A 7,741-nucleotide genomic window follows, 5' to 3' on the forward strand; every position below is an offset into this window, starting at 1 on the left:
CTCCTCTCTTTGTACACCTTTACCTTGGCAGCGAGCCTCCCTATCCGCCAGGGCCCGGCCAGGCCAGGCCGCGCGCCGACCTGGGGAATCGCCTTGGCCAGGCCCCTCCCCCTCCCCCACCCCCTCCTCGGATCACACGCTAATCCTTGCCTTCTCTCCCTTTCTCTCCCCCGCACCCTTCCAGCCACTCTTTCTCCTCTTCCGCGCTACACTCGCAAGCAAATGCAAGGCGGGATTGTATTTTAGGGCGACAGGGGCGCCGAGCAGGTCAAGGCAACGGGGCGGGGGCGGCGCGGCGCGGGGGCGGCGCGGGGGCGGCGGTGACGATGTCCTCGTTGCGGCCGGGGTAATAAGGGGCGGGCTGAGAAGCAGGGGATGAGAAAGAAAGTAGGCAGGAGTAAAAAGGCCGGGTCATGTGCCACGCCATTGTCTCCCTGTCTGTCCTTGTGCATGCAGTGTAGTTTCTAATCAAGCCCCCGCCCGGCCGTTCAGGCTCCGGCGGAAATCAAGTTTCATATGTTCATATCGTCATTTTTATTTTTGAAGAAATGCAGTTGAACGGTAAAAGTCTATTGATTTTTTCATTGCACCTTATCTATGTTCTAAAAAAATCAGCTAACCAAAGTTTCTGAGCAAAGCATTCTGTCTTTGGCTGCTGAGCTACCTTTGCAATAAGCAAATCTCCATTAGTGTTTTATTCCTGAGCCATGCCCTTTCTCTTCTCCTTTCCTTTCCGACAAGTCGACGGGCAGTGCAAACGAAGTGAAATTGTTCGCCTTCGCTCGAGATCGTCTATCTCTCGCCACTTTAGATCGTGCCTCTGCAGCAGTCAGGACAGAAAAACTACAGGCTACGCCTCAATTTCACGGACCCATTCAAGTTCATCCAAAGTATTAGTTGGTCCCCATGGCCATGGCCATGCGCAAAGTTGATCCTAAGTGAGGGTGTTTTTGAAATAAAATAAGGTTACGCGAAAGGTCTGTTGTGTTGAGGTCTATCACACTCTAAAAAAAATCAGTACAGAATTTTGTAACATGGTTACGCAGCTTTTTCAATAACATGTGTTACAGAAATTTGTATCACGATGGATACAATTTTTTTCTTTGTAACTTGGTTACAGAATTTCGTAACGGTTACAAAATTTGTAAACAGTCGTTATTCTTCCAAATCAAGCTTCAAAATGAGAACTTTGTTCGAACGAAGTCTCCGTGGGTCTGATTGAAGGTCCTTATGCCATTCTTCGAGTCACAACTTTCCCAGATGTACTCTGAGAAGTCGGGAATCGAACCCTTAACTCTGGGTTGGCGGCCCGCCACGCTACCAACTGCGCTGTGCGGACGCCGTGGAGGACGCGGCGCAGGTAGCCGGTGACCTGAGGCGCGTGCGGTAAGGGACGGAGGCCTTGCCAGCCAAGCATACACGAGACTGAATCTCTTATTCAGAGTCGGGAAAAATAAAAGCACATGAAAACTCTAAGTTTAACTTGTCTCTATGGGCACTGCTGTTCAATTTTGCCTTTAAAACATTATGTTTTAATCTCTGATACAGAATTTAGTATCCAGTTACAATTTTCTGTATCAGTTATGTTACAAACATAATATTGCAACCTTCATGTAACAAATTTCTGCATCAAGGTCCAAAATGATTCATTTTTCTGTAACCGGCACATCTGTTACAAAATTCTATATCACTGATACAAACATTTGTAACCAATGCAGGTGATACAAAATCCTGCATCAAAAAATGATACAAAATTCTGTAACTTTTTTTAGAGTGCAGCGCTGATGATATGATGGTGGTGATGACAATGATGATGATGGAACAAATACACACTTACCTTAACCTTACAAAGGATTGGCGTTGTGAAATGAGTTGGCTCCTGGGCTCCTTCTAACTCTGCGAAGGAATTTCCCTGATAAGGGTTTTGTTTGGATCACAAAGGAATTCCTTCGCAACTACAAAGCAGCTTCAAAGATTCTAGAAGACCGCTTCTTTGGTAGTGCGGCGGCGGCAGTGCGTAAAGGAGGGCCGAGGGAGGACGATGACGTCAAATCGCAGTAAAACATCCCCCGCTTCCAACAGGTCGGGTCGCCGCCTCCCCCTTTCCCCTCGGCGGGGTGCAGCGGCGCGCTCATCCCGGTCTGTCTGCAACTTCCGTAATTACCCCCACCGTCATCAATCTCCCGTTTTCTCCTTAGCCAGCTTTCGGCGGCTGTTCTTCTAGTGGCGTGTTTTCCTCCTTTCTCTCGTTGCTCGGCCGCCCCGTCTTCGCTCGGCCGCGTATTATTCAGGTAATAAATCCGTGTAAATAAGTCCGCCCCGCTTTTTCAATTGTTGGCTTGTTTCTCCCTGGCGATGCTCCGGCGGCGCACTCACCGAGATTCTGATTTTCTGATTCGTTTGTTGTTTTTTCTTTTCAACCTTTTTCGGGTCGGTGTGCGCGTCCTCACGCTCAGAGTCCTGCGGCTTTTTAGAGCAGAGAAGAAAAAGAAAAAGTCTCGCCAATCCTCCTTGCGGTTTCTGCGTGCGGCACACTGCATAACTATGCATCGGCTGGCGCACGGCAGCAGCGGGCCTGCAGGTCTAGGCCGGTCTAGGGCAGGGGCGGGCCTAGGTCGGGCCCACGGGGGAAGGGGGACAAGAAGACCGCAAAGTTCCCTGCACTGGTACACTTTTAAACAAGTTATCAAACTAAGAAGAAATTGTAGAACGCTGCTGCGGTTGCCACCTTTTTTCTCCTCGCCTTCGCCCGCCCTCCTCCTCCTCCTCCTCCCCTCCTCCTCCTCCTCCTCCTCCTCCTCCTCCTCCTCCTCCTCCTCCTCCCCTCCTCCTCCTCCTCCTCCTCCTCCTCCTCCTCCTCCTCCTCCTCCTCCTCCTCCTCCTCCTCCTCCCTCCTCCTCCTCCTCCTCCTCCTCCTCCTCCTCCTCCTCCTCCTCCCCCTCCCCCTCCTCCTCCTCCTCCCCCCCCTCCTCCTCCTCCTCACCTTCGAGATGTGCATTTCGCTCGATAGCAGTATCGAATGTCCTTCTCGCTGCTCGTCATTCTTCGTGAGCTTTACCCTGCAAAAAAACGCATAAGGAGTAAAGAACTAGGAAGAAAGTCTCGACTCGTCAACTCATGCGGTGAGTGCAAAGCGTGTGTGAAAAGCTGTTACGGCAAGCCATAGGATTTTGCGTGATAATTAGGCCAGGTCCACATACCTAGTGTCCTATAGCACTAAAAGCTTAACGGGCTGAGCCCAATTTCATATCTGTTGATATAGTGGTAATCTGTGAAGACTCCTCATGCGCGCGCGAGCACACACGCAGACGACGGCCACTTCGACGAGGAATGCAGTCCACTGTGGCAACGTACTAGTCCCGAACAAAGTCTACAACATCTCGAATTTGGTTCAGTGTGCAGGTGCACTGTGCACCGAGACCGAGGTCCTTTGGGACAGTTTGCTCGTTATCACTTTACCTCCGAAAGTCAGCGCGCGCTCTTGGCGAAACAACAATTCAGAAACAAGTTGACCAAAAAAGCAATCAAATAAAAACAGCACAAGTGCCTGATCCCGGTGGTAGTCCGAATTCTGGGCGCGGCGGCTTGGCCTGGCCAGGTCCTGGACGGGCAGTGGCAGCGTGCGTCGCGGAGCGCGGAGCACAGCGGAGCACAGCGGAGCGGCTGATGTGCAGGAACCGGGCGAGGCGGCGAGACACACGGCTGGAACCGGAAAGGCAGACATTGGCAACATAACGGGCCAATGAACACGGCATGATTTGCTGGAGCGCCTGGGGCCCTCGGTGCAGGGCTCACACGTCCTGTTCCTTGTCGCTCTGCATTGTTTTTGCTGGTCGTCTTGTTGTTGTTGTTGTTGTTGTTGTTGCCGTCCTTGTTGCACCTGTACGGCGGTAATTAGGCGAAGGGTCATTCGTCCCCTTCCGATCGGGACTGCGGATAAAAGTGGCGGACGGAGCCCCCCACCGAGCGCGCGGCGCTCAACGCCAAAAAAATAAAAAGGCAAGTGCAGTGGGAACGGAATCCAGTATGCGTGTAATTTATGACTAATAATGCTGCAATTATTGGGCCACGCGTAATGAGCCTACTTACTTTTAAGGGACGATAAGTACAACGTGTCCGCCTGGCATTCCTCGCGTCGCCGGGCTGGACCAACATTTGGGAACCGGCCCTCCCCCCTCCCCCCTCCCCTGTCGCTGCACCGCGCTGCGCCGCGCTGCAGCGGGCGCCGGGCAAGGAGGCGAAAAGAAAAAGAAAGAGGCAGCTTCTTACAGTGGACGCGCGAAGCCCACGACCACGTCCAACTTCGACAAGCTCTTCTTCATGAGCGGCGGATTATTTCGCTCGGCCCAAATCCGCGCACCTCAAACCGGGTCACATGCAAATGAAATGCGTGTGCAGGCATGCCCGGCCATGCCCCACACTCGCTCTTGGTCATGACCCTCACCTGGCAGAGCCCTCGAATTCCGCACGCCTCTGTCCGTGTGTGTGTGTGTGTGTGTGTGTGTGATCGCCTCGGAGAAAGCACACACACAAGCACACCCGTGCATATACTCACGGAGTGAAATGCGCTCACACAGACACGCGTACACAAACACTCGAACGATGAGGCGACAGTCGGCATAATAACGTGCAGCTCGCCGCTCCGTGTGTCTTGGTCTCTTTTGCCCTTTCGCCGCCGCGTCTTTTTCTCTCTCTCCCTCTCACTCGGTGTGCCTGTGAGAGAGAGAGAAAGAGAGAGGCAGTCCTGGACAAACAAGGTAGCTTATGGCGTACAAGAAATGGCAGGCGGCCGCTCGGCTGGGCTCCTCCTTGGCTGCCGTCCTGCCTCGCGTCCTGCCTCGCGTCCTGCCTCGCGTCCTGCCTCGCGTCCTGCCTCGCGTCCTGCCTCGCGTCCTGCCTCGCGTCCTGCCTCGCGTCCTGCCTCGCGTCCTGCCTCGCGTCCTGCCTCGCGTCCTGCCTCGCGTCCTGCCTCGCGTCCTGCCTCGCGTCCTGCCTCGCGTCCTGCCTCGCGTCCTGCCTCGCGTCCTGCCTCGCGTCCTGCCTCGCGTCCTGCCTCGCGTCCTGCCTCGCGTCCTGCCTCGCGTCCTGCCTCGCGTCCTGCCTCGCGTCCTGCCTGGACGGCCGGGCGCGCCTTGTCTTTCTCGCTTCCAAAAGAGAAGGAGACAAAGTGAACGAACCAAGGAACGCTATGCCGGTGCTGCTGTCGCCGCTGTCGTCGTGTTGTGTGTTTGTGCTGCCGGTCGGACGGCCGGATCGCGTTGGCTGTCCAGACTGTCCAGGATGGCAACTCTGTACGTGTGTGTGTTTGTTTGTGTGTGTGTGTGTGTGTGTGTGTGTGTGTGTGTGTGTGTGTGTGCGCGCGCGCGCTTTGTCTCCCTTTCCCTCATTCGCCCCGCAGCGCTGCAGCTGTGCGTGTCCGCGAGGCCCCGCGAGGCCCCTGGGCACCGTGTTGCACTCTTGGTTGTTGCGTCCTCGCGGTGCTCGCGGTCCTCGTGTTGCTCGCGGTGCTCGCGGTGCTCGCGGTGCTCGCGGTCCTCGTGGTGCTCGCGGTCCTCGCGGTGCTCGCGGTCCTCGCGGTGCTCGCGGTCCTCGCGGTGCTCGCGGTCCTCGCGGTGCTCGCGGTCCTCGTGGTGCTCGCGGTCCTCGTGGTGCTCGCGGTCCTCGCGGTGCTCGCGGTCCTCGTGGTGCTCGCGGTCCTCGTGGTGCTCGCGGTCCTCGCGGTGCTCGCGGTCCTCGTGGTGCTCGCGGTCCTCGCGGTGCTCGCGGTCCTCGTGGTGCTCGCGGTCCTCGTGGTGCTCGCGGTCCTCGTGGTGCTCGCGGTCCTCGTGGTGCTCGCGGTCCTCGCGGCCCTCGTGGTGCTTGCGGTTGACGCTGCCGCGGCGTTGCACGCTCTTTGGCTCCCACGTCACCCGCTGCTTTGTAGATGAGGCGTTCTTTGTTTCATCTCATTGCGTTTTCCATTGTAATGACACTTTCGGGGTTGCGAAAATAATGCTCTGCCGCAGAAGAGGCGGCCAAAATTCTAGACGCGTTTTCGAGCTGCAGAGTCGCTAAATGGACTAGAATCGATCGTTTGCCCCACCAAAGGATTGCTCTTTCGGAGAGGCAATCCATTGGTGGAGTCACACGTGCGGTTCGAGTCCTGTTTTGCTACTCAGCAGTTCCTCAAATCGCGCCTAGAATTTTGGGCATCTCCACCGGTCTTCTGGACCAACTGTGCACCACGGCCCTAACGCGTGGGAAGATGAATCCAAACGAAAGACCGGCACATAAACGAAAATGATTATCACTAACGTGCAAGTATGTGGTGACACAGCAAGAGGCGCCCGTCCCGTCCGCCTCCGCCGCGTCGGCAAGTCGTCCATTGTGGTGGGGTGCTTGGCGGGACGCGGCATGCAGCGTGCTGCAGCATGCATTGCAGCATGCACTGCAGCATGCACTGCAGCATGCACGCGGTGCTGATAGCGCTAGCGCGCGCCTCTGCGTTTTCATTCCCAGAACAAGTTTGCTCAGTGTCAGGTCTAATGCAAGCCTGCAGCTGCCTGCAGCTGGTGCCCCCGGCCGCGCCGCCGCCTTGCCTCTCTGAGGCCGCAGCGCCGCGCAGCGCAGCCAGTGGGGTCGCCCAGGTGGGGTCGGCCGGTTGGGGCCACTGTACATTGGGCCATAAGGAGGCGGCCAAAACCCCGGACGCGTTTTGAGCTCCAGAGTAGCTAAATGGGAGTCGAACCGAACGTGTGGCCCCACCGGTGGATTGCTCTCCGAACGAGGAATCGATTGGTGGTGTCACTCGTTCGGTTCGACTCCCATTTAGCGACTCTGGAGCTCAAAACGCGTCCGGGGTTTTGGCCGCCTCCACCGGTCTTCTAGCCCACGGCCCACTGCCCCCAGGTGGCAAAGAGCGCCGTGCTGCCCGCCTTGCGTCACGCCGCCGCGAACGCACGCCGTGTTCCTGAGATGTTGGGGCAAAGTTGTGGGAACGCCAGCAGTTGAAACACTGCGTCATGAAATGATGTCGACTGGGCTGCGATTGCTGGAGCACGTCGCCATGACGTCGCAGTGCGCGTCGCAGTGCGCCAACCGAATGCCGGAGCCTCAGACTATGTTCGAGAGTTCGAGATTGTAGCCAAGAATTTAGTGTTCACTCCAATGCGCTGCAGCGCGGCGCTGCGCGTTTCGCGTTCGCTGCGCTCGGCGTGTGTGTCAGAGGGAGAGGGAAAGAGATAGGTTGCCTTGAGCGCGACTGGCTGCTCGGGCTGGCCGCCGCCAGCGCGCCAGCCTGCACTTACGTATCGCCTGGCATTCTAGGACAGTAAAAGGCTCCCGGTGCCGCCGGGCCCAGGGGACCAGGGGCCCAGGGCAGCCCGGGTGCGCTACTGGTGGGGGACGCCTCCGGCCCCGCGCCCTCCGCCCTCCGCGACGCGTCGGCCCTGCGAGGACACCGCGGCATGGACGCCGTCCTCGCCGCGACTCGGCTCGGCTCGGCTCGGCTGGCGGGGCGTAGCCAGGGCGTAGCGGGCCGGCCGGGTGCGAGCGTTTGACGCAGCGGGGCACGGCGAGGCGGGCACGCCACGGCCCAGCCGAGAGCCAAGCGAGCCAAGCTGCGGCAAGCGGCTGGCCGGGGACGGGTCGGGGACGGGGTCCGGGACGGCCACTGCCGGGCGGCTAAGCACACAGTCGCCCCAGAGACTCTGGCTCTCGCGCCGCTGCCGCCGCTGCAGTCCGCGCAGTCCGGCCCGCAGCT

The sequence above is a fragment of the Thrips palmi genome, unplaced genomic scaffold (genome assembly GCF_012932325.1).
Source record: "Thrips palmi isolate BJ-2018 unplaced genomic scaffold, TpBJ-2018v1 HiC_scaffold_10, whole genome shotgun sequence".
NCBI lineage: Eukaryota > Metazoa > Arthropoda > Insecta > Thysanoptera > Thripidae > Thrips > Thrips palmi.